At 33.9% G+C, this 27877-nt stretch overlaps 1 long non-coding RNA gene across 1 annotated transcript; it reads left to right on the forward strand.

The window, feature by feature from the left end:
- Nucleotides 1-21205: 21205 nt before the first annotated feature.
- LOC149419908 (uncharacterized) lies at nt 21206-22379 on the forward strand. Its single transcript, XR_016302771.1, has 3 exons — nt 21206-21316; nt 21562-21708; nt 21893-22379. It is a non-coding gene; the product is annotated as an uncharacterized LOC149419908 (long non-coding RNA).
- The last annotated feature ends 5498 nt before the right edge of the window (nt 22380-27877 follow it).

Raw genomic sequence — 27877 nt, forward strand, 5'->3', positions numbered from 1 at the left:
GACTTAATCCTATGCTGTGTTTCTTTTGGTGCGAAACTTTTCAGGAGAGCAGCTTTGAGTTCGGGCCAAGAGTTTACTTTTTTCTTGTGGATTCTATGCCAGGAGAGTAGCTTGTGCGAGATGAGATCTATGAAGTTACGGTGTAGTATCTCAGTAGGAATGTTGCGTATCGCGGCTGTTTCTTCAATTCGGTCGATGAAATCTTCTACGTTAGTATTACCGTTGTACTTAATTTTCCATCCAGTTAGGTCGAAGGGTTTTGTAGTTTCCTTGATGGGTATAACTGGTGGTTTAATTTCTGTGCAAGCAGGTATGCTTGTGTCGGAGATTGTTATACTGCCGGGTTGAAATTGCAGTCTCCTAATATATTTCCTGTTGTAGAATGTTGCGTACTTAATCAGGACGTTTTTGGTTTTGTTGAAAGGAGAAATATTCCTGTCTTTTAATTCCTTTTCTAAGCTTTGAGTACTTTGAGAGCAGATGTTGGCTATTATGCCTAAGGTGTTGTTTTGAGGATTCATTTTGTGGAAGTTGATTTAGACTTTGTGAGAAGAAAAAGAATTGTCCGAGTGTGTGGCTGGTTGTTTTTCAAAAAAAAATACCAGGGGTTTGCTTGTGATGGTTGGTGAAGAATTTTGTGAAATTTTTTCAAAGTCCCAGTATGGAAAAAAAAAATGGCCAGAGGTTTCCTTGTGTTTTTAATGGAAAAGTCCCTGAGATGTGCGTTTTTTGAAAAATTTCCGAAAAAATTTCAAAGTTCCAATTATGGAAAAAAAATGGCCAGCGGTTACCCTGGGATTTTAATGGAAAAGTCCCTGAGATGTGAGTTTTTGAAAAATTTCCGAAAAAAATTTCAAAGTTCTAATTTTGGAAAAAAAAATGGCCAGCGGTTACCCTGGGATTTTAATGGAAAAGTCCCTGAGATGTGAGTTTTTGAAAAATTTCCGAAAAAAATTTCAAAGTTCTAATTTTGGAAAAAAAAATGGCCAGCGGTTTCCTTGTGTTTTTGATGGAAAAGTCCCTGAGATGTGTGTTTTTGAAAAATTTCCGAAAAAAATTTCAAAGTCCTAGATGAGTGAAGAAAATTTTTGAAAAAAAATTTCCAAGTCTTTGATTTGTGAAAACAAAACGGCCAGGGTTTCCTTGCAATTTTAGTAGAAAAGTCCCTGAGATTGTGCGTTTTTGAAAAATTTCCGAAAAAAATTTCAAAGTTTCAATTATGGAAAAAAAAATGGCCAGCGGTTTCCTTGTGTTTTTGATGGAAAAGTCCCTGAGATTGTGCGTTTTTGAAAAATTTCCGAAAAAAAATTTCAAAGTCCTAGATGAGTGAAGAAAATTTTTGAAAAAAAAAATTTCCAAGTCTTTGATTTGTGAAAACAAAACGGCCAGGGGTTTCCTTGCAATTTTAGTGGAAAAGTCCCTGAGATGTGAGTTTTGAAAAATTTCCGAAAAAAATTCAAAGTCCTTGGTTTCGAAGAAAAAATTTTGAAAAAATTTCTTCCGAAAAAAAACAAAAATTCAAAGTGCAGATTTCGAGAGAGTATTGTTTGTTTTTTCAACAATTATTGGAGGGTTTGTTTGTGATTCGTGACCAATTGTCTGAATTTAAGCAGAACCAATGTTTGGTTATTTACTCGTAAAATTTCCTTTCACTGGACAAACGACTGGCCCATTTGCGCAGAAGTGCCGAACGTCAGGGTTTACGTCAATCGCGAATCTCAATTATATGTAAAGGGTAAGTCGGCTTTCAAGACTTTTCTTTCGAAAAGGATACTCTACCCACCTTTATTACATATAAAGCGGAATTATCAAATGACAGAAGGGCTTTAGTTTCCTTGGTTGTGTATTTTGCAGAACGATGCTGGCTTATGGTTCCACGAACAAGGAATTTATTTTGTATCATGTACAAGATTTGAAACTGTTGAATTGTAGATTATTGTAGCTCATTCTCTCTAATAGTTGCACTTGGAAAGTAAACCATTGTGGTTTTGGATCACTATGTGATGTTTGAGATGTCCGAAAAGAAGTAAATGTTGGTTGCGCACCTTGTGATAGAATACCGGTACTTAAAATTTTGTCGAGTGACGATTCGTAAAACTTGTAATTTAACACCGAATTGTTTTAATGTGACACGGTTGTTTTAGATTTGACGCGATGGTTTGTAGAACAGCTATGATTTATTGGAAGAAAACATTGTTATACAAAGGTTAATACAAAACAAGGCATGAAAACAGAGTGAAGGAGTACAAGATTATTTCCAATTTGACCTCCCGATGGACGATTAATAAACCAAAGAAAACCCACGTTTTTGCGCCAGTGCTAACATATGGTTAAACCGGAATCGAACCAGGTAATTAGTTGGCTAAGCTCAGATAAAAAGGTAGGCAGATGAAACTCGTGTACTATCAGGGGTAGGCAGTTCCTTTGGTCATCAGCTCGTCCGTCGGTTAGGAGGTCGGACAGGTTTACACACAATAATAACACATGAGTAGAAAGGCACAAGGTATATTAATCATCTCGAGAAATACAGGGGTGACATAGATCACTCTACTCTCTTCTCTAAATTGACGACAGGGTGGAGCGTGGATTCTACATGAAGTTACAAGAATTGAACACAAGAAAGGGGATAGGTTGAAAGCTTACGATTCGCCTTGAGATGCGGTACATCATGTTGACTCAGGTTTCCCGCGCTCAAAAGCAGCGGTACTGTTGATGTGGTGATATGCACTCGGGATTATACACGGGAACGGGACTCCATTGAGTTTAGTTTGAGCCGAGATAATAATCATGATTGGTGATTGATAGCGAAATGCATCTAGTTAGGAAACTGGAACGAGATCGCGTCCGTTATTGCGTAATTATGCAAGTCATGTCCGCGAGTAGATTTGCCATCGCGAGCGACCGTGTTGTTTTAACCAAGGTCGGTTCTGCACTGAGGAAGCGCGCCGAGGCCGGCCCGTGTTGGCTGCCAGCAGCCTGGGTGGTCCGTGCCGATCACGTATTTTGACCATCTGGCCGCGTGTGTTTGAACACGCCGACTAGCTGTGAGGGGAAGTTGGGGCAACTATGCCTTATTCAACTTAATAGGGAGACTGTATTACGTAACAATATTTAAGGAACAAATTTTTCTTTTTAACTCATTTTGAAGGTTATGCCCATCTTTGTAATATATCATCAAAGAAAAAGATCTTAACAAAACATGAAACAGTACAAGATAAAGAAAAATAAAAAGATAACTGTCACAACTAGGAATCGAACCCAGGAGTTCTTGTCTTTTAGGGGTCTTAACCAACTTGACCATTGGTACCTATTTATTAAACGTCATATTTGTCGATCTCATATTTCAATTGCAACTAATTTTTCCCTATTTTTGGCATTAATCTTTTTTGTTTTCCTAGTTGTGACCGTAATCTTTTTCTGTGTCTATTATAAGATTTATTAGTATTATCTTTTCTTCGATGATATATTTATTTAAAATTATGTTCACTATACTAATCGATACGTTCATTATTGTCATCATCTTTACAATCAACTTTATCATCAATATAACAATAATTTTATGTATTATTAATATTTATTTTTTTCCTATATTTTGTGGAAAGTCAAACAATTCCAGATCACGATTAATTAATCTAACAATATTTATTTAAAATCCTCCTACTACCCTTATAATAGGCAGAAAATGGTGCTTGAACGGAACAATAAAAGAATATCTTTCTTCCTAGAAGAATTTACCTGCACGGAGTAAAATGAGTATTATTATTTTATTAATGATGACCTAAATTATAAAAATGACATATAACGCCAAAGAAGAGTACTGGTCAGTATCAGGAGATCCAACAAGTGCTCCGGTGTAGAAGCAACTATTCCAAACATACTGCGTGAGCTTTTTACACTAGCGAACTATGGACAACGTATACACAAGCCGTCATGAACACACTCCGAGTACAGTATAACCACGCATACAGGCGATAGGAAAACACTCTTTTCCAGGCTGTCGCCCAATAGCAGGGCGCGCCACTACACCACAGATGGAGAATTCCCATCAAGCCACCGTAGTTGTGCGATGAGGCTGGAATTGCGTCACCGTAATTTGGGGCAGAAAAAGGCGTTATACTTTTTCTGTTCCAGGAGACTTGCAATTTGAAAAGGAGATTGCGCTACCCCAACCAACACACAAAGTAATCGCCATATTTATGTACTTACCAGTTTGGTAATTTTTTGGTTTGATGTACAGTGGAGCCCGCACTTAAAAAAAACGTTTGATTAATCACAAGTCACCTTTTTCACATGAGGTAATGCACACAATCGGCGAGCATGTGCTACGAATAATGAGAATAAAATGGCGATTTTTCTTTCCGGTCTTTTGTCGATGACGGTTGGATTGTTACTTGCCACACTTTTCTCGGTGCGTGACTGTCATCAAAATCAAGCGCGGAGTTTGAATTCCTGCTCTATGGTTGGTTGATGCAGAACAAAGCTGATAATGCCAGAAAAATGACAAACGTAATAACGGAAAAGTAGTACAAGTCCTAAATATGTTTAATTTAATTTAATTTGATTTTATTTTATTTTCAACTTGATATCATGTTATTTATTAAGACTTACGCTTTTATATGGCAGGCAGAGTATTGCACTTACGTGAAATAAACAAACATTATTTTTATTATTATTAATAATAAATAATAATGTATTTTTATTGATTGATCTTGAGTCAACTCAAATCGCCGTGTGTGTTAATAATTTTACAAAAATAATTATATAAAAATTAATATTATTTATCAAACATTATATATCTAATATTTTAGACTTAAACATATTAAAAAACACAAAAACATTAATATTTGAGGTGGACATACTTTTTTAATTCCTTTTTGGTAAAAAACAAATTTTCAGACGGATCAAATGACGATTTCTCTACGCTCAGACAATTAACTAAATATACCCTAATTAATTAAACAACTAAAACAACAACAATAGTCAGTATATATATATCATACGAAATGAAATCCAGAACATGGAAGCATGCCTGTCGTATACAATACAAGATGGCAGTATAAAAATAATCTCAAGCAAGGCAGATAATACGTACAGTTCATTAACGTGCTCTCAGACGTTTTCCTCGGTGCATTGTCTCCGCCAGAGATAATGAGGGTGAAAACCGAACAAAAGAGCGAAAAGCTGCCGATCCCGTGGAGAAAGTTTGATGTTTCACCTTTTTGAGCTTTCTGATCCGGAAAGATAAAATTGAACGGGGTATGAACTACTATCTTTTATTTTTTAAAGTTGAACGGAGAATGTATCCCGGGAAAAATATACTGAAGCTTTTGTTTGGGAATATGTATTCGTGTATTTTATTGACATTTTCTTGTCCGAGTTTATTTTTTACTTATTAGAAATCTATAAGCATTTTTATAAGTTGCCTATACTCATACAATCCAATCGATTACTGTAAGAAAAATAAATTTACCATCGTTTGGGTCAAATACCTACCCAAAATTTACACACGGTTGACTTTCGCCACACGAGAACGCGTCGTATCTACGTCTTATCTCTAAAGATGACATGGTCCATGGGAGAAATGATTTCCATCATGACCTCCTTAGTGATGAGTACAAATTGAACAGAATGCCAAAAAAAAAGCATCACAAAATTAACTAAAACGGGTACGTAAAATTGCCTAAAACGGGGACTGTTCACATAATAAAATGCAATAAGTAGTTCTGTGAACAGTACAGCTCACATCAATAAAAACATAGAATAAAAATTACACTAGAAGCACCTTCTATCTAAATTCGAATTCTAAACAATGTTCCTTTTAGCCCAATTGACCGGCAGTCCGTCTCACTTACACTCTGACGCTTACGCTTGACATCAAAAATCTCCATTACATTTGAATTTCGTAAATACTATTTTATATTAGAAGTCTCGATTAGGTAAATATTTGGATGACGAAATATGTGTGTATTAAACATGATTCTAATGTACAACACTTTTAATAATGTCTTACTTATTTTATGGAAAACGATTTTTTTGTAAATTGTACTGTTTTATCCGACAAGTGTTTTTCCCAGAATAGCTACTTATATTCAGAGAAATGATTTTGGTTATGGTGCCAATCGATTCCTGTGGCGCACAAAAGGTTAAAACGGTCACCATCTTGGACCGGAACCGGAACGCAACACACAAATTTGCAGAAAAATGAAATCCCTAAAATATTGTGTAGTGAATTTAGGAACATGATTGAGACCTGTGTCTTGATATATCAATCGCCATCTCGACATTATATCACATCTCTAGTGAGCCTTACCACTTTTCAGAAGAATGAAGAGTACCTTTTTGACCTATCTCGCCGCATCATATTACTGAAGTAGGGATATTATTAATCATACTAGTGAACTAGTAGATGGGCCAAAACTAATTTTACAGCTTGCTTTATGTGTGGAGATGCCATATTTTTTTCATGTTATTTACAAGCTTTTGTAAGTTATCAATAACCTCCTATTAAGGCTCTAAAATGTATTCCTTAAGTTGAAAATGCGAGTTGGCGGAGTTGGAACCCAAAAATACACAGATAAGAAACAATTGAAATTTACTTTTATAAGTTAGTCGCAATTTGCAAGTGCCATCGTTTAAAACTTTATCAACCAATGAAACTATATAATAGATAGGTTCACAAAATGTCATCAACGGTAATACTATTCCTCCAAGGTATCAACATTGTTTTTTTTTCCCCGTTAGAATAATTAAAAGTATTTGGCAAAAATGTTATCTGTTAATTTGAATATATGTACGTATTCCCCTGAGACATGAGACTAAAATTAAAAAAAATAATAATTTAAAAGACAGTGTTTGTAAGTTACAATAATATTAATTATGATTTTTTTCAAAATAAAAATTAATTTTCTTCCCTTGTGCAAAATCTTTAATATAATGTGCACAGTTAGCCTAGAGGTACCTTCTTAAAACGTTCTTACTATTAAAAAGAACGATTAAAAAGCAATCGTTCTGAAAATATTTATCCTAATTGTTTGAGACATATTTTTTTTTAATTCATTAGCACGATATATTATGATATTCTTAAACCTTACCACCTATAAATACGAAAATTAATGTGAGATCATTTATAGTAAATATGATGTACCTAGTTTTATTAAACGTTGCCGAACGCCGTTACACTAATGGCGGTGGTTCCAAAGAAATAAATTATCTGTCCCCTCAACCAAGAGGAACGTTAGCGCCTTTCATTCTCTCGCATGTTCCAAGTTCTAATGCAGACGCGTTCCTCCATTTAACCCTTTGTCTGGAGGCTTACTATCAAAGAAAGCGTTATCATTAGTTTCAAGGATTATAAACCTTTATTAGCAAGCATTAGGGAGGAGGGGAGGATGCTAGCGGTACCGCCTTGGTGATAGACTAATGAATATTAGTTGGAGATAAATAGCATAGGAACTGGGTCTCATTCTTTTATCTTAATTTTGTCTTTTAACATTTGTTGCTATTCCAGTCTCACTGAAAGGAGTTCGCGTGGCGAGATGCACGTAGTACCTGAGTATCTGTATTTTAATTTTAGTTTTTCTTTTGATTCCTTAAGACTCATTGCTGTTTCCATCCCCCAAGAAGGCGGAACCTGCAGTCTGTGTCATACATTACACAGTACTCTGCTGTTGCTCTCTTTTTAATTTTTATTGTACTTTATTGTTGTGTCTCCGGAAAAAATGTTATTTCACCTATTTCTTTTTTCATTTAATTTAATTTTATCTTTTGAAATTGTTACGAGAATTGCTCTTGCGTTTTTGATTACTATTTTTATTTTTCGCTGTATAATGTACTTGCCATCTTCAATTGCTCACACAAGTATTTCAATTATATTGTCATTGTTTTTTTTAGGTTTTTGGAGGTATGTATTTGAAAGGTTAAAGTTTTTAGCGGATTCTGCAGTTTTCTATGAACTACTATTTTTGTACTACCTGAGCTGACCAGTGAGTTCTGTCCAAATTTTGTTTGTTTTATTTTCCTGGCTATAATTTTTCAGTATTTGACTTAAATTGTAAACTTGCTAACCTTCATCCATCATTGATCACTATCTATAAATTTACCAACTCATCTTCCATAACGGTGATATTTGCCAAATTTTTACTGTTTTATTTTCCTTTGAATGATTTTATAGTATTTGACTTTTATTGTTTACTTGTTTACCTTTACCCATCATTGATCACTATCTGTATATTTACTAACTCATCTTCTGCTGGTTTTTTACACGCAGTAATGTTACTATACAAATATTGATAAAAGGCCCCACGTTACATAAAAATGCGACACGTGCATATCGAAGGGTTATCTTCTCCCTACGTTATAAGCACGGTTCACCACCATCCTCAGAACAGCATGTGACTTCTTTCCACTCCATTAGGGAATCAACTGCGGTCAGGTACCTGGCACGTGCCAGGAGTAGATTTAATGTTCAGGGAGTCGGGGACAGCCTGAGTTTGGAGGTTAAATGCCAATTTAATTCTGAACGCCTGGACAGTTACTAAAAGATAACGGAAAATTACTTAGAATGAAATTTCTTGGAATTGCGATGATCTTATTGCTGTGTTACATGGTTTAGTTTGAGAAATTTCACATATCCTAGAAGGGATTTAATATTATTATCACGATACCATTGACTTGCTGAATAACCTTAACACTACAAAGTGACCTCCACCATTTGGAGAAATATTATCATTTTATTTTTTAATTTTTCGTTTTTCTCATCTGTTAGAGGAGACGGAGGAAATATTTCAAGATATTTACGCGGATGGAGTGTTTAAAATTTTTTTATTTGATCCGTGTTATTATACTTGTCAACTTACCACAATTTGGTCAAAAGCTGAAACGAACTGAGAATCCGCGTTAAATGGGGACCTTTCAAATGTCAACAATTCAAAATGACGCCGATCGACGATTTGAGGGTCATGAAATGTACTCAAAGCAACCTTATCTTAGTTTTCTAATGAAAATTTTTCATTGAAAACCTCTACAGCTATTTTTGTAAGCCATCACAGTTAAGAATAAACTTTAAAAACTTCTTCGCTACTCCAAGAACCAAACACGTGACTCTCCTACTCAAAGTAAACCGCGTAGACCATAAGGCTAATAATGATAATATTTGGATAAAATTTGTATTGGCTACGAATCTGGAGTCGTGGAATAAAATCAAATAAGAAACGTCGCTTGAAATTGCTTTAGCCGTGTTTGTTGACCAGATTTGTATATCCCGGTACTTCTCCACCTTCTTCTTCCCCTCCACAAAACCTTTAGCCTCACAACCTACTCCAATTGGGGATACCACAGTCTCACTGTCTCCAGACGGTTAGTGAAAAATCACCTTAAAGGCACTGTATTGGGTCCTATGTTATTATTATTTATGTTTACCAAAGAGTTTTGCAATTCGACTGAAAGTTATGTATGCATAGTTTTTGGCGATCTGGTAGTGAGACAATGAAAAATAGTGGCTGTTGTGTCACAGCGTTTATTTTGAGTCAGTAGAGTTGCGCAGTTGTGAGATGACTCCAGACCGATGACGATGACACCAGGTGTAGGCGACGAAAACTGTGGTGGAATGGTCGAGGCGGTAGTCAGTGAGTCGATATCGCGTTGGTTGGGACCGGACGCGTGGATGTGTTCAGCACTGGTGAAGACGTGAATTCTTCCGGTTCTCCAGTGTAAACAAGGTAGCCGAAGGTTTGATGGACCTGGTTGGCAGATGTGCGGGAGATGCAGGCCGGCGACGATGCCGCGGGGCCAAGGAGCAGACCAGCAAAGGTGTCGCAGGGTCTAAGCGCGTTAGGAGCGCAGGCCAGGGATGATAGCCGGGACCAGGGCGCTGATGTAATCCCGAGGAGTCCATTAAAATTCGTAGTCCGTGCATAACCGGGTGTAGGTAGATAAGGTCCTGTAGCGGTGCGGTGAAGCAACGGCGCCGGCGGGGCGCGACGCGGGGGACCGGCCAGTCGGTAGCCGGCCGCTTCAGTAGGCAGCAAGCAGCCGCAGGGCTCACAGGTTGGTCACTCGTAAAACTGCTAATTAATGACTGACTGAGTACAAGTACATCTCGATGCGCCTCATTTTATAGCTGCCCGGTGCGTCCAGAATATTCAAACTTGTAGGTAGGAGCGCCAAATGCTTGCATTGTATCTAGAGAGTTCCCGCGACAATGCGTATTGCAATTTTTTTTTTTTTTTTTTTTTTTTATAGTGTATACCTCACAAGAGTCCCAACTGCTCCCGTCTGGAGCCAGTGAGACTATGGCATCCCCAATTGGGGGATGTTGTGAGGCTGAAGGTAAGTGGGGAAGGGAAAGAGGAAGGTGGGGAAGTACCTGGCTATTCAGATCTAGTCACTAAACACGGCTAAAGCCATTTGGAGCAACGTTTCAATTCTGAATGGTGGTCTTACACCAGGGCGATACTGGTAGTATCTTCCACTCTGAAAATGCAATGGCGATCGTTCTGGAATATTCTAGTAGCATCGATACAGTTTAACGATATCACAGTGGTATTTAAGCATCAAATTGTTCTACTGGCGCCGATCAGTATATCTGTTGTGAATCACAATTCTTAGAGTGTACCACAACAATGTGTTTTCTTAGAATAAATTCAGTAAAAAATGAATGAAAGGTTTAGATATTTTATCATACCCATTATTCATTTTCTGGTCGACTTCGTGCGAGATAAATTAATTTAAAATATATGAACACATTCTCCGCACTTTGCATAGCCGAAACTTGAATGATGATGGGTCATAAAACAGTTTTCAGATGATAACGGAGTTCGATTTCTCTTTACCGAATCTGCTTATATTTCACGAATAGGATCTAATATTGGAAGAACTTCGTATTTCTCCGTTCAATATTGGAGTTTAAGCACGGAGAGGTTTATTGTTCATGGAATTAACTTACGACATTTCCTCAACTTCCACATAGTTCATTCCAAGAATCTAATCCCGTAAGGAATGGCTTCAAAATTCCTACTAAATCGAGTAATCGCTTCTCTGGTAAAACGAATAATGTATATAATAAAAACGTATTTTTGTCTGATATTTTATTTTTCATGCGAAAGGTACAAATAATGAGAAACCACGATAAGAGAAAACTTTTTTTTTTGGTACCATGATAACTTAACACAGTGACTATTCAACACACCTTTAAAAAGTGATAAAAAATCATTAAAACTATGAAAAAAAAATTAAACCTAACCTAACCTACTTAACCCAGTTAAAAAAGTTTTAGTTTCATCACTTTCCATGACTTTATATAACTTTTTAAAGATGTGATGAATTATCATTTTGTTGCTTTATCCGGTCACCGTTTTTTTATATGAATTTCAAAAACAGACACTGAGATTTCCCTTTGGCCCTGTAATAATAATAATTGAATCATTTATATAGCGCCATTTTTGTGAAATATTTCAAACAAATTGTTCATTTGATGTTACTTTAGTAGTTTTTGAAATTTTTGTGAATTTTGTTGACGATTTTATATAACTATTTGAATGTACTCGAGGAGGAAGGAAATAAAAACACAATGATATAAAACTTAGTTCTGTTCTTCGAAGAAAACATAGTACCTACCTATAGATACCCCGTGGAGGTCTGGTTAAGTAATAGGAAAATAGCGAATATTCCATCTTACTAGAAACGTTGTAATTTTTCTCTAAGAATGGCTATGCTACAGGGTTAAGCCGATGTTGATTAGAATTAGCAATAAAATAATATAGACATAACCCTTTCGTGTATTCATATTACAAGCCAAATTGAAATTTAAAATTCTATAATTTTTCTACCCCATAAAATAAAAAATAAAATTAATAAATAATCAAATGAAAGATAGCCAACATCACCTTTTTGACATTTCATTATAATAATTATATTATTTATTGGAGGTACCAACAGATTGCACCGATTGCAACATTTGCGGTTTGTACCGAAAGGCAAAGCTTTTTTCAATACTAACACAAACAAGTCTTCCAGTAGAATATAGCCAACATTTGAATGAGTCATTTGCGTCGTTTTGAATATTTAGTTCCTGCTTTTGACACGTTATGGCAAGGTGGTCGTATAAGCACGCGCCACGCTGCGATTCGTAGGCTGGGAATTTTAATATTTTTTATGTGAGTAATGTAGGGTAGGTAATTCTTAAGTGCCTATATGGATTGCACGCCTCTATCTTGACCACATGTCATCAATTTATCCTTTAAAATAGTATGATTATTGATAATATCACCATCGAAGTGCCTTACTTTCAAAGAAGGCTACTAAAACCTAAAAAAGTATTATCGTCTTCTTCAGATTACATCGATGGATATAAACTCAAAAAAAAAGTTGTTTTTAAGTTATTCCTGAGTGATATATTTATTCAAAACAACGACCAACAACTCACTGATTCAACGTTTTACGTTAATTTATTCTCAACCGACCCAAAAGTTTTTACTTTCACATGGATCAAATTTTAGCATAATTAGTTAATTAGGCATCCAAAAAACTTTTTTTAGACACCGTAAAACTAATCGTAGTAACCGTAAAACTCAGGAAAAGTGACATATCAATACACTTTTGAAAAGTGATGAAAAAAAATTAGTCGAAAGCTTTATAGGTATCACTTTTGAAAAGTTTTTTGATTTGTCACTTCCTGAGAAGTCATGAAACCAACCTTTTTTGGTAAGCTCTTAAGATAGCTGGACAATGGACACATATAAAGCCCAAGACACATTGCGCTTTTCAAATCAACGCTTATTTGGTAGTTGCCTATGTAGATTATATGTTGAGGTGTATAATCTTCCTCAGGAGAGGAGGCTTAAAACGCTTTGATGTGTGTGGCGTAATTTGTCGTTACCCTGATACACCTACTATATAAAACAAAACTATAAATAAAACTATAGAGCAAAAACAAAAAAAAAACAAAAAAAAACCAAAAATCAAAAACTTTTCAGGAATTATACAGTAACAATTTTCAAAAATAACAAGTAAAACATGTAATGTTTTAAATATTAAATACTATATGTAGGTACTTTTACGCTTATCTGAATTCTTCACACAAACCATTCCAATTTTGAAAATGACACATGAATTAAAAGAGTTACGCAGGACAGACAAAACCAAAATTAGCATTTATTGGTATCCTTATCGTTATCTTTCGAAGATTGTAAAATAAAAAAGTGGATACTAGTAATGAAGTAAATTAAGGTAAAATGGGCATCAAAATAAATGAGCATAAACCAATAATTTATCATTACTCTTATTTGTCACAAAGGTTTCCTAAATATTATTTTATTATTATTTATTGGATAATTTTTATAGCGCCGCTTTTGTGAAATATCACATAAGGGGCGATTTACAGTTGATTACAAAAAATATAAATATTACAAAAATAAAGTGAAGTTAAGTTAAGTAAAATGAAGTATAGGAACTGGTGACATGAAGATAGAAGGTGGAGACTCTGCAGCAAGAATCCTAGGTGGTGAAGAAACTGGACCAGCTGCTGCAGCGAAAGAGTCTACCGTGTCATCCGTTCAGGTATGTGTCTGCTGCTAATAAAGCGCTGACACCTCACATAGATAAGAGAACCTGGCAGAACTGCTGTGACGTTCGGCAAGTCCATCATTCATCACCATGTAATCCTGTTCCTGGTGATTGTTGAAGTGGTGCATTCTGCCCGCAATAAAAAGCGACGGTCGGGATAGTAAATTACCCTTGGCTTAGCAAAAAACTTTGCTTCTTCAAAAAAGGGCCTTCAGAGTTTCCGAGAATTCCATTGAAAACATCTGGGGTGCATTTACCGATCGACGTTCGCTTCGAATGTCGAATATTTTTGAGCAAAATTTTCGAATATTCACTTTTAAAACACTGCACTCAAATAACATATTATAAAGTTCTAATTGCTGGTTATTAAGTTTATTTTTATTTAAGTTAAAATGTTGATTGATTGATTTAAAAAATAATTTCTAAGGGTTGTTGCCTTATTTTCCTTGAAAATACAAAAAAAAACACAAATATAATAATAATAACATAGTATTTATATAGCGCAGTTTTGTGTTGTTTCACTTCAACGCTTTGAACAAACGGTTGAAGGACGCGTTAGGACGCTTCCTGCTGCCACGAAGGGCGCTATAGTACATCCTGATTATTTATTGAATCATATTACATATATTATGTTGGCAAGTTTCTCATGTGAAAAGGAAAATTTCCTACCTATTCAACACATTCGATTCCTCTGGGAAAACACCGAATTTCATAGGTACACAGAAACATTTTATTATTCAGTAGACAGAATATTTCATCACACACCGAAGCCAATATCTTAAAAGTGCTATTGAATTTAATTCTGGGCTTTTGGGATTCAAAACAAGCATGCCCGGGGGCAGGAAAAGGACGAATTCCACTGGAATAATTGAAACCCCCAATGATAGAAAAAGAAACGTCAATTTTTTGTGGAATTTGTTCTTCAACAAAAAAGAAAGGCATTATTTTAGGTTCAACTGAAACAGACGTTCAATGAAGAATTAAAGTAATTTTTTTATCCATCTTAAATGCCGGTACTCACTTTGTTTTAATGAAAATCTTATTTTGTATATGTGTAAGTTTTTCAAAGCCCGCCGAAACGATCTAGATCTGGCGGGGTACGCGTGGCAACATGCGTGCGGGACTCGTTTTGTTGGTTAACACTAAACTATTCCCTCACAGGTCCGTCTGAAATCGACAAATACCAAAATAAATTATCAGCAAGAATGTTAAAATATGAAATAATTTGTATGTGACAGTGGTGACCCGAGTTAAAGTCCACGTTCCGCGACATTGCTCCGCACAAAATTGCTCGCATTTGATGAACGCGGGCGACCGACCTGTGAGGGAGCGCTCTAAGTTCCGTCAAAACCCGACGACCAATTATAGGGCGTTTAAATCGCTTGTCGTTTTAATCGTTTTTCAGTGACGATTTATTAATTCTGCATAAGATGATAAGAAGGAATAATAGAATTTCCTGCGAATGTGATTTAGCAACATATGTGGTACCTATCCATTAGAGAAAAATCATAAGTAGGTAGGTAATATATTTTATTTAACATGACAGCATGTAATAAAATAATATTTATTCAGAATCATCGTTTGTCAAACTATAATATAACTTTGACGGCCTCCATGGTCTCGACTAGCAATCCGTAGGTCGTGGGTTCAAATACCGGCGTGCGTAAGTAAATTTTACTTGGTTGGTTTGTGTTATTTCACAATTTAATAATTAAAAATAGTGGAAGATATTCTCAGTATCGCCCGTTTGCAAGACCAACATTTAAAATTGAAAAGTTGCTTGCAATGACTTTTAGACATGATTAGTGACCAGATCTGAAAATCCAGGTACTTCCCTAGCATCCTTTTTCTTAACTCATTCCCCTCCCTACTACCTCCAGCCTCTCAATTTCTCTGGGTCCTGGCGTTTGGCAGCAGTTGGGAGTGTTGTGCGGTATTGACCTATAAAAGAAGAAAAAAATTAAACCATAATATTTTTCGCTCACGTATCTAACGAACTTATGTAACCAGAGTTGAAACCAAGTGCGTATATAAAAGGATGGGGAAGGGGTGGTTAAGGTGGTTCAAACCCCAGAAATGTGTAGGAAAAAAAGAGAATAGTAATCGTAGATTAAATTCCTGGAAACACAATAATATTATTTTCACCATCAATGCGATGATAACAATAAGTTCTAGTAATTTTTCTAACCCCTGATATGTACAAGAAATTGATAAAATTTCACAAGGTGAAATATCTATAGAATAACGTGGAATAACTGAGAACTATTTATATCGAATTCATTTTTTTAAATCACGTTTATTGGAATGAAAACGTTGTTTCATTGGGTGTTTCAATTCAGACGTAATTGCATCAGATTCTGTTTGATAGAGGGTAAATATTTAAAAAATGCATTGCGTGAATGCTTCGCCTTTAGAAAAGTTGGTTATCGTTTGCTAACGAAATATTCAAGTGGTTTTGTGTGTGTGGGTATTAAACATGTGATTGGAATATTAAATTGTAGATATGAGAAACAGCGGATATTTAATATTTGTGCACAGTGTTGCAATTAGAGGAAATAAAATGAAATAAACATTATTAAAAAATATTTATTGCTTCCACAAAAAACCTACACAGTCAATATACATTGACTACAAATTAATTTTGCCACATTTCAACAGAACAATACTAAAACGGAACACCTTTGATAAGTGATTTAAGAACTAGTCTGAAAACCTATTCTTAGCCTTCCGTTGCTGTGGATTGATTTGAAATAATTATGTCAATAGCTCTGCAAATATTTCACTAAACACAGAGATCATATTTTAGGTGTTCTTCAGCAACACATTTATGTCTCGTATAAAGTATTCAAAATTTATAAGCATAAAATGAAATACGTTATAAAAAGTTTTGAGCGAACGCTTGCCATGCCTAACGTGCCAAATTTATAGAAACTAAAAATATGGGATAAGCGGTGTAATTTGGATGGATTCATTAGCTTTAAACCACAGTTAACAGTGTTCATATGTTACCATATTACTATTTTGAAGAATGATATTAGTAATGAATAAAATGTTATATATACCCATCGCTCAAGTTAATAAACATGACTGAAGAATACCCATTTGAGGCAATACTTCCTTGAAGGTGTCTCTCGAATAAGGATCTTTTATAGGCAAAATGTTAATTTTAAGCAAAACGTAAAAGGGTTTTCAAGTAATTATTAAAAAAATGACGAGATTTTAAGTGGACTTAATTATTATAATGACCTTTTCTGCCTTATTTTAGGTGTTATAGAAAATCATTTTTGATTTATGTATAATTCTTCACAACTAAATATTCCCATTAATTTTCCGTACATTATTTGGCAAATACAGAGAGGTAATCTTTCGTTTTGTTTGTATATTCCACATCACAGCAATCTATAGAATATGACCAATTCCCCGGCTATTCGGTAAACATTTTTTCGATGTCCCAGTATTTCCACCATGGAACCAGTATCACAGTTTTTTTTTATATAAACAGCGATGCAATTTATTACGAAAATTTTGAGTAATAGAATAGGCGTAAAAAAGATAAAATAAATCAAAAATAAATCCCACCAAAAGTTGATAAAAAATCCAGTTTTTTTCAATATAGATTAATGGTTTAATTAATTTAAACTGACTGAGCATTTTGATCTGTCCAGTGGTTTCATAATGCTAGGTCAGGTGGAGTGTATAACGTTGATAACACGTCATAGTGACGTCACAACCCAGTTTCGATGGGTCCAAGCTCGTAGGGATGTAGGAATTTATATTAAACTTAATTAAGTTTACCATGCCTTTTGTGGCATGGTAAACTTTTTAATATCAGTAAGCACTCATTGGCAGCGTACGTATAATTCCAAATTGATACAGGTACGTAATAATTTTTTTTTTATTAAGGCGATGTACTACGTCGTGTAATATTTTAAATTGAGCCGCTATCAATAACAACCCTTACGTAGATGGCAATAAGGTTTAAATTCCCGTTTAACAATATCAGTCTGTTTTGATTTATGCAAGAAAAAAACATGGCCAAAAAGTGCCTTTTATTTTATTTTGTGGATGTTCAGGCATAAATATTTAATTTTTTTCCGATCATTTTATAAATAACTTAATTTTCCACATTATACAATAAAATCATAACCGAAAATGGGTTCGTAAGTAGGAGATTTTGAACTTTAAAGCAGTTTTCATAGGCCTATACATTATTTTTTTCTGAGCTTATAAAAAGAATTATATAAAAAATATTCGATTATTTCAAAGGTCAAGATGTATTCTACTCGCAATATTTAATTAAAGCATCTGAAACATTTCTAGGCGACCAAATTTTCAAACCAAAAACACATGATTTTGCATTACTACGTATGGCATCGCATTAACTATTTCTCACAATGATATTTTTTTAAATACATTTATTTGAATTTGAATTTTGTTTTAGATTGAATGAATAAGTCAATATTGGAAGTGGATATTCCCTACCCTCTTCCCGACATCTGATCGAGATGAAACTCTAAAGATCGACTCGTTGCAATTACGGTTGCAATTACGCATACACACGCGAACCTAAACGTGATTTCTATGCGATTGGATGACATTACAATAGTTAACATACGAAATAAGTGTCGGTCGTTTTTTGGTACTCACGCACACCCAGACGCGCATACCAGTCTTTTTCTGTGTTTTATGACAGTATATTTAAAAATTTACAGCAGTAATATACAGAATAAATGTTGGCCAGGTGTAATTGGTGTTGACTCGAGGCTCTGGATAGGAGGGTTAATTCCTCAGATCTCTCAGTCAAACCACATTTTTTTTGTCCACTGCAGTTTAAGATCCAGTCCATGGGGAAGAAGGTTTAGTTCACAGTCATACAAAAAAAAATGGCTACCAAAGCCGGCCCATGGCGCCAGTATGTAGGTCGAAAATTGAAAATAATTTTTTTCACGGGTTGATTTTTTATGAAAAATAATTAGTATTTCCTTTTATCAATCTATTTATATAAAATTTTATTACATCAAACAATTCTCAAGTATGAACAGTGTGAATACGCTCCAATTCGCATTTTCAGGTGTAAATCCGATGTTCTGCAGGAAAGGTTTTTGTGGAGGATTTCAACAGAAATATTCCCCTATGATTCGAGCGCACGGGGATTATTCTAGTGTGGAAAGGAAAGCAAAACTAACGAACCCTGTCAAGGCCGGAAGGCTTTTTGCTTTTGTGTGCCTAGCTCCTAGTTACCAGTTCCTGCTCCGGCGTATGTGGGGAAGTAAATGGAAAATTCCCTATTCGATGCTTTTATTTTAGGATACTTTCAAGGAGGAAGAAGAAGTGGAGAATTTTGCAGGTTGTACGCGTCGTTCGTTATAATCTACATGTTCGTAGATGAGGTTAGGCAGATACTCGTATATAGGTGAGAGAGAATTAATCTTACGGTCATCCTTTTAAAATGGATGAGGAAATGGATTAAAATACCTATTCCCCAAGGCCCAACCCTTTTCGATCCTCATTTTAATTCTTTATATATTCGATCAACCTGAGACCATGATACGTTATTTGATATTTTATATGGGTGTATCCACTCGAGCGATTTTCGGCATACTGTGGCAAGTTTACAAAAACGCTTTGAGCGATCGCTTGTCATAATGTGCCATATTTATAGAACATAAAAACATGGGATGAACGGCGAAATACAGGTGAATTTTAAGACACAGTAAGCAGTCTATGTGTTTCCATATTATTATTTTGAGAAATGATGTTAATTAAATAATGTGGTAAATGTGTATATATACTTACAACCACTTGATCGAGTGGATATGGTAATTTTAAACCCATCGATAACAAATTATTAATTCGTAGTAGAAAAATATAACATAGGTGTATTCGCGGAACCTAGTCATGATAGCCGACCATAAATATATTACTCTCTATATAAATTATAGCATATAAAGTCGACAATATTTCATCAGTCGTGTAGGTGTACTGAACGGTGAAACTCTTTAAGTTGGAGAACACTAACAAAAATGATCATAATTTAGCAGTGAACGGTTGTAAATCTTCTCACCTCACGAAGTATGGAAAGAAACCCATGACCATAATACAAGAAATGACAGATCTTCCCATACCTGAGAGGCATACATACAAAATTGTATCGGTTATTCAATACAATATTGCACTGAAAAAAATGAGTTAGCTAAAGTGTTAAGCTAATTGAAGTTGTGTAACCATCGCCTAAAGTTCAGCTACTTTACCTAAAATACTTTATGTGCAGATACCGTCGTTGTTTAGTAAAATGTGCTTGAGCTAATACAACTAAACTTTAATAATAGCACACTAAAAGCATACTTACCTAAACAAAATAATCGGTTTGGTTAATCAAGCTAAAGTAATTTACTAAACCTATTTCACTTTAGTAACTTAAGTTTATGTGTTACTTCCCAAAGTATTTAGCTAAATTTAACTAAACATCTAGTTTGGTTAAATGTTTTGTTCATATAGCAAAACTGAGGTTGGAATATCTAAATTTGGTATTTTTACATAACAATTAGTTGCTTTGCACAAACTTAGGCAAAGTGCAACAAAACTTTAGTTAAAATCTCCCGAACTTTGGTAGATCTGTTTATCGCGCAGGTGTTCATTTACGACGCAGTTATCAGATCGCCACAGTTCGCACCATACGTGAATTGACTGTCGTTGCGCGCGTTGCGAATTTATTTTTGAATTGAATTGAATTTATGTTAACCGCTGTTCCTAGTTCCTAGTGATAATGGCAGACAAAACCGTGGAGGATTATTTAATTTCTTGGAATCTGGAGGCTTACATAGAAACATTTAAAGGTGAGTTTTCTTTTTTCATTTTTTTATTGATTTGGAATTTAGATCATGGAACTATGATATTATATATTATGATAATATCCATTCTATTTGATTTAGAAACTGGCACCTTCATTATTCCATGACTCAAGTACCTACGCAATAGATTTAGAAGATTTGTATTTATTATGTACCTAGTTTGAAGAGTGCGTGTTGACGCTACAACCAAGATTGTGTCAGGAGTCATGACACAAGTTACAGAGAGTGGTATATAAAAAAAAAATAATAATTGGATCACTTGTATAGCGCCGTTTTTGTGCAAAATCAACTCAAGGGCGCCTTTATTTCTTTGTTTGTTTCCGCCAGTATTATTTTGTATTGAACGAATGTTGTTTGAAACTGTAGTATTTTCTAAGTTACAATTTTACCCTAGCCAGAAACTAGAACCAACCAAACTAGCTTTGAAATCGTATATATTATATTTTAATAAATGTGTATTGCAAATTATTAATTCGGACATAACATTTTGAACATTGAATTCTGTTGTTTTTTTTTTTGGGAGGGATATTTTTTTTTAAATACAGGGTTTACCACCCATTGTTAATGTTTACATTTGAAATTTTCATATAAATGAAATAATTTCATTATTAAAACTATTTTATCTCCGCTTGATTCATGATACAGGGTGTTCGGTATCTGCTGTTGTATAAATATACATTTTTTTAATGAATAATTTTCATTCCTTTGAAAAATAATTTTATATTTTCTTGTTTTGAAATTTTTTGTATTATCTCGTCGTTTTTTTTCTTTATTTCAGACTGAAGCCACTCCTGATAATATCTCAAGATGATATTAAAGAATTGATTCCGACTGTAGGGCACCGGGCACTGCCTACAGCACACATTAATGCGCTCAAGGATGTTATTAATCCACCTGTCATAAGTGTAAGTTTTTAAAAGCAGTAATGATGACATATTGTTTACCTAGGCCTTTTTTGGCTAACCATTTGGAAATAGTTGTACCGGACGCGATTTTGATACAAAAATAATAGTATTTAAAATAATAATTCCTGTAATTAATGAATAAATCGACTGCCGGGGGGGTCAAGCAATTCCAAAGGGATAAAAACAAAGCTTGACCTCTTCACCCTTTCTTTCCCCTTTGTGTACATACCCGCTTTTTTTTTCAGATTGAAGATATACCTTCAACTTCCAAACAAACAACGCCCATATATTATCAACACGATGACTTCCTTGTAAATGACATTTCCTTGTTGGAAAATAAAAACAAATCACAAAGAATAACGCAAGAAGCTTTTGAAGAGCAAATTTCGAATGTAAGTTAAATAATTTTAGTAAGTTTCAGATACCTAAGTAACTTAGGTTAATTGTTTTATACATTCCGATATATGTATTTTAGTAGTGGCAGCGTAGAAAAGCCATCCTGTGACTGATATTATGATGATTATAGAAGTGGTTATTAGTTATGTAATCAATATGCAATTTAATTTTGTTTTCCAGGACTTACGCAATCATCTCCTATCAATCAATGAACGGCAAGCACTTTTAATGCAGTTTGAGTCAAAGGGTCTGTTGGACAATTCTGCCAGACTGTGCAGTACTATTATAAGTAAGGAATTGCAGGGTAATCCAGATAGATCCATTACAAGCAAGAGATTTTATGAATTTGCTTTTCAAATCACCAAAGTCTTTAATAAAGAAAGCGCAGCTGTATATTTCACCCCATATGTGTGTTTTGGGCCTACCCAAAAAATTGCTGCTAAAGGTAAATTACTAGACACATACAGGCAGCGCCGAAAAGAATTTGCCAAATCAGGACACAAACATCTTTTACTATATTTAAAAAAAAATTATAATAAAAAATGATAATATAAATGTGTGTATGATCAAACGTGTTTTCTTTTTTGAGGCTTTGCTGGTAGCTGGAAACAATATTTTGAGAGACGATTCTTAACAAAATAACTTTTATATGAATGAGGTTTTTAATAAGTACTTTCTAGTCTTACAAAACGTAATATTTATTTATTTGGGTTTCATCTCTCAAAAGGGTTGTAATAAACTACCTGCAACTCAAAGTATTTAACCCATGATTCTGAATTATGGGTATAATCCTTCGAGTTGATGGTGGTAACATTTACACCCTGTATTGTTTTCAGCTAAACTGCAAAGCTGCACTTCCTATTTAATTTAGATAATCTAACCAAAAAGCTAAGCTACAGTACCTAAAGCTAGCTAGCAGTAGAGAGCTAAAACACCTATATCGGTAGGGCTATTCCAACCGAAGTTTAGTTAATCAACCTAACCATTTTGTAATATTAACTAAATAATAAGGTTACTACATCTAAACAGTTCAGTTTTTCTAACCGAACACTACAAAATGGTTTAGGTATATAATTTTTAGTTTAGGTAACACAACTAAACACAAAGCTGTCTCAGCCGATTAGTTTAGCTAGAATACCTGAATCGTTAAGCTGTCATAAATACAGTTTAGGTAACACAACTAAACACAAAGCTGTCTCAACCGATTAGTTTAGCTAGAATATCTGAATTGTTAAGCTGTCATAAATACAGTTTAGGTAACACAACTAAACACAAAGCTGTCTCAAACGATTAGTTTAGCTAGAATATCTTAATCGTTAAGCTGTCATAAATACAGTTTAGGTAACACAACTAAACACAGAAAGCTGTCTCAACCGATTAGTTTAGCTAGAATATCTGAATCGTTAAGCTGTCATAAATAAACTGCTGTTTAGCAAACAGTAGCTAAAAGTTCGGCAGTCACCACAGCAACTAAACTGTTTAGTAGATAATTACTGAAAATTTGGTAAATCGTACCTAAACATTTCTTTCAGTGTGTATTTGTATACCATTCCTAAAAGAATTGAATTTTAGGCGGACAAAAATGTATTCATATTACGTATGCATAAGCAAACAAAGAATTCATCTTAATGTTTTAACCCTAGAGTGGGCGCGTCTTTCCGTAAAACGTTAGTGGCGCGGGGAGCATTTTGCCGCTCGTTTTCGTGGACAATTTAAAGTAGGAATAGTGCAATTTAATCAATTTATTTTCTCAGGATTTAAGTAAAACACAAATAAAGAATAACAAATCAACATATTTATTGAACTCTGTTAAAGGATCTTTGGTTTTCAGTCGACTTTATAAAATGTAATATTTTAATTTACTTTCTTAAGTTATCCTACATAATCCTTCTATAATATTTATAAAAATGGAAAAAATAACAAAATTAAATATTTTTACTTTTCAATACCTTTTGCACTTCGCTGTATACGTCAGAGCTGTGGGTGGATTACACTTCATCCCAATGGCATAAGATAAAAGTTGCTTACAATAATGCATATCGCCAACTATTCTTCCTACCGAGATACTGCAGAGCCACGGAAATGTTCCTGGAGGGACGAGTACACTCTTTCCGAGCGCTTCTCCGCCATCACATGGGAAGCTTATGGCGCAGACTACGCCAATCTAGTAACAAAATCATCGCTGCCATGGTTGCCTGGATGGAGTCTCCTCTGATGGCCCTCTGGAGACGGGAGATGTGCAAATATCCCCCATAAACGGCTGTTCACGCTCATTTTTGTGTTTATATTATATCTTTTTTCACTTAAATTCCGCTTTTTTGTGCCTGTCGGAATCACCTATGTTATAACCAACCTTATTATTATTTTTATTACCAATTATGTATATTATTTCAAATATGGAATGTATTGCATTGCACTACCCCTGCATACATACTGGAATAAATTCTTATTATTATTATTATTTACTCTAAGCATAATAGAATGTCCAATTGCTATAGACTTGTGTTTATAATTATACGTAATACAACATTCACCTTTTCATTCTCCCCACAATACTGTAATTTATTGGTGAACTAAGAGTGTCCGACTTCTTATTAGTTCCTTTATTCAGTAGTACCTACTATAATACTCATAAGTAATTCTTATTTTTAGTTTTAAGTATCACTTTTTCATAATAAGTGAATAGTTTTCATTTTGAGATAATAAATGTATTAAACCGTAAATAATATAGAGCAAAATTTTTACTTACTTGAGTAGGCGCGCAGTGAGCAAATCGCCGCCGGACACCTACGTAACAACCTCCTTCTCTATCAGCCCCCCGCGTACCGATGGCGTCCAATCTTTCGGCACGGGTTGCAAACAATAGTGGGGGCAGCTACTAAAAAGTGCAAAGTTTACGCGCAATAGATTTAAGAATTATCAACGTTTTTTTGCAGAGGGCGGAAAAATGCTCATAGCGCGTCCACTCTAGGGTTAAAGCAAAACTTGCAAAAGTGTTTCTTAAAATTATTAAATTGGCGCCATTTATGTTAGAGCAGTCAGTTTATAAATAATTTCAAGTCTACCCTGCTGGCGATCCAGCGGTTAATTAAATTAATAAAATTGTGACTGAAGATGAAACTGAAGATGAAGTCGTATTTTGAATATTTACGAGCATGTTTTGGTCGTTTTCGAAAGGGACAAGTCATTCTCATCGCCTCAGTTATTCGACAGTCTTCAGAAAATATTATTTTTATTTAAAAAAAACTACAATTATATAAAAAAAAAAACTGTTTTAGTGTTTATTTTGTTGAATAAAAAAATGTTTCTATGATTGCAACAGGAATATTTTGGACTATTGTATCATAGTCATGAGACTGAATCGCTTGGTGTTCGGTCTATGACTCCACTTTATCTGATGCTGTTCAGTTATGATTGATTTTACAAATTCCTTCTCCCCTCTCTACCGGTCTCTCTGAGATTCTCCCGGATGCTGGAGTCTCTATGAAGAATTGGTACTGAAACAGAAATATAATTATGTTTTGGTGGTATTTCAGAATAATCATTTTCGCTTTAGGAAAATTTCAACATTATAAACGTTTTTTAAAACTCCCATCTAGCGGAGAAGCGTCGAACATTTGTGGTTACCACTATTTATTGCGTGGGACTGGCACGGTAATTTATTTGGTAGTTACGCAAAATTCTCACAGAGGCGTCATAATGCATACAAATCCATGTTCCGAACCTAAAAACTAAAGCGCGGGATTTATCAGTAAAACTTAACAATAAAAACTTAAATGTTTGAACTTGTTAGTCAATAGAATGGTTATTTAATTTTATTTATTGGGTATTATAATTATTTATTCAAATTATTATTAATTTATTACACTAATAAATTGTACGAAGATTGAGACATCTCTTGACAAGTAGTGATATTAGAAAGGCGTAAAAATACAATATTATGACAGTATACAATATAAAAATAAAAAAATGATATGGGTACCTACTTACATACTAGAAAAAGGAAATTTAATAAACGTTTTCCCCAATCCAACAGCAATTTTAGTTAAACTGCAATATAATTTTGTTTATTAAGGGATATATTTATGTGTGAATAACGCACAAGAGACCCAACTGGGACCCAGGGCGCAAACAAATAATTCGTCTTAATATTTTAAAGGAAAACATGCAAAAAGTGTATTTTCATAATACCATAAACGCGTAGATTATAACGTGTGATAGTCGAAAAAACATAAAAAAACCAAACTAACTAAAACAAGATTTACAAGTTCCATAAATTAATTTTATTGATTATAGATTTTAAAATCGAGACCCATCTTCATAGAAAAAACCAACACTCGTACATTGGGTATAATTTAACAACGCTTGGGATACATTTATTTAATCTATATCCAAGATCACGTTTATCGTTTATTATATTCAAAATATCTAAAAAATGTCCTTGTGAGCCCTTATGAGATAAGTATAATAAAATATACTTAATTAAAATCGAATTTGGTTGATACATTACATTGAGGATATTTACAAATCTTTTGTAAATTACTTACTTCTTGAGGGAACATCATTAAATTCAAAAATACAATTCACCAAAAAATAATATTTATCACTAGCTTCAATAAATTATTATATTTCTAATAATAGAACGACAAATCAAATACGGTAATGATTTAATAATTAAAATAATCAATTTTTGTTATTACATCCACCTAAGGTTTTTAAATATTTAAAGCAGGTGTATTATGTAAATTCACATAAACTGGATACACGGTTGTGAATCAACAAAACGTTTCACAAATGTACTTTCCTTCTTTATTCCTGTCGTGAAACAAAAACATTATTTTAAAATTTTACCAAATTCCTTTTTTTTTAAATTTATATAACGCTGTTTTCCCGCAAAATCAACCCAAGCGCTTTCTGTGGGTATTTCTTACATCTACCTACCTACACACAGTAAACGCTAATGGGCTTTATATTAAGGGCTTAAAAAATAACTTGTTTGATGTTCCATACTCTAATTATGAATAAGAAAAGCTAACTATCGATGGGGAAATTTTGAAAATAAAATAACATTTAACATTTACAACACAAATAAGAAAAATGCTATTCTATATTATTTTCTCTTCCTCAAAATCATATTTGTTTTGTATACCAACATAATAATATTGATTTAAATTATATAAACTGTCTTGATAAAGCTGCTTGTGCACAGGAGAGGAGAACTTCTATAAGTTATATATACAACAAACTACTTGGGTGTATCATTATGCAAGTTATAAAATATAAACTTTATAAAGTTAAGTTAAAGCTGGCTAGTCCTCTGATTAATTTGAATTTTAATAACAAAATTAAATGTAATTATTTTACTAGAATTAAAAAAAATAACAGATTTTATATTATTCGAGAAAAAAGTAACTTTGTATTTAAAAAAACTAAACACGCCTAACATCGTTAACAAAATGCAGTAACTTCATTTCATACGCTCTATATTACTTTTTACTCATACACCAAAATTTTTTTTTTTTTTTAAACAAATTCAATTTATTCAATAAATAAATTTACAATGTTTGATATACATATATATATTTCACTAGTAGGTAATAAGATAAGATATTATGATATGATTAATATTTATTATTTTTCAATGTTCTCCCATAAAAAGCAATTGCTTGTGTGTATGGGATGAGGTATTATTTGTTTAGTTTCTTAGATTTTTATTTAATTTTTTAATTTTTTGTTTTTGTTTTTCTTTTATTTTTTTTTTTTTTTTTAAATTTAGTTTAGGTTTTCAGTATATTTTTTTAATTGTGTTTTGAATTCTTTGAAACTATCATTTAGTGATCTTATATTTTCTGGCAATTTATTGAAGAAAGTTGTTCCTAAGTATTTGTAGTTTTGCTGACCCAAAGTTTTTTTACAAATCGGAATTGGTAACATGTATTTTTGCCTGAGATTTGCTATGTTTTTGAATGGTACGGTTTTTTTTAGGATATCATCTTTGTAAACTTGTAAGGTTGCGTGATACAGGAAAAGAGTATTTAATTTTCTGACTTTAAATTCTTTGAAAATGAGTTCAGATGAATATAAAAATGATTTCTTTAATATTATTTTAATTATTAGTTTTTGCGCAATGTAAAGAGGTTGTGTGTGAGTTTTATAGGCGCCCCC

The sequence above is a fragment of the Hesperophylax consimilis genome, chromosome 11 (genome assembly GCF_061612785.1).
Source record: "Hesperophylax consimilis isolate HC1 chromosome 11, BYU_Hcon_1.0, whole genome shotgun sequence".
Classification (NCBI taxonomy): Eukaryota; Metazoa; Arthropoda; class Insecta; order Trichoptera; family Limnephilidae; genus Hesperophylax; species Hesperophylax consimilis.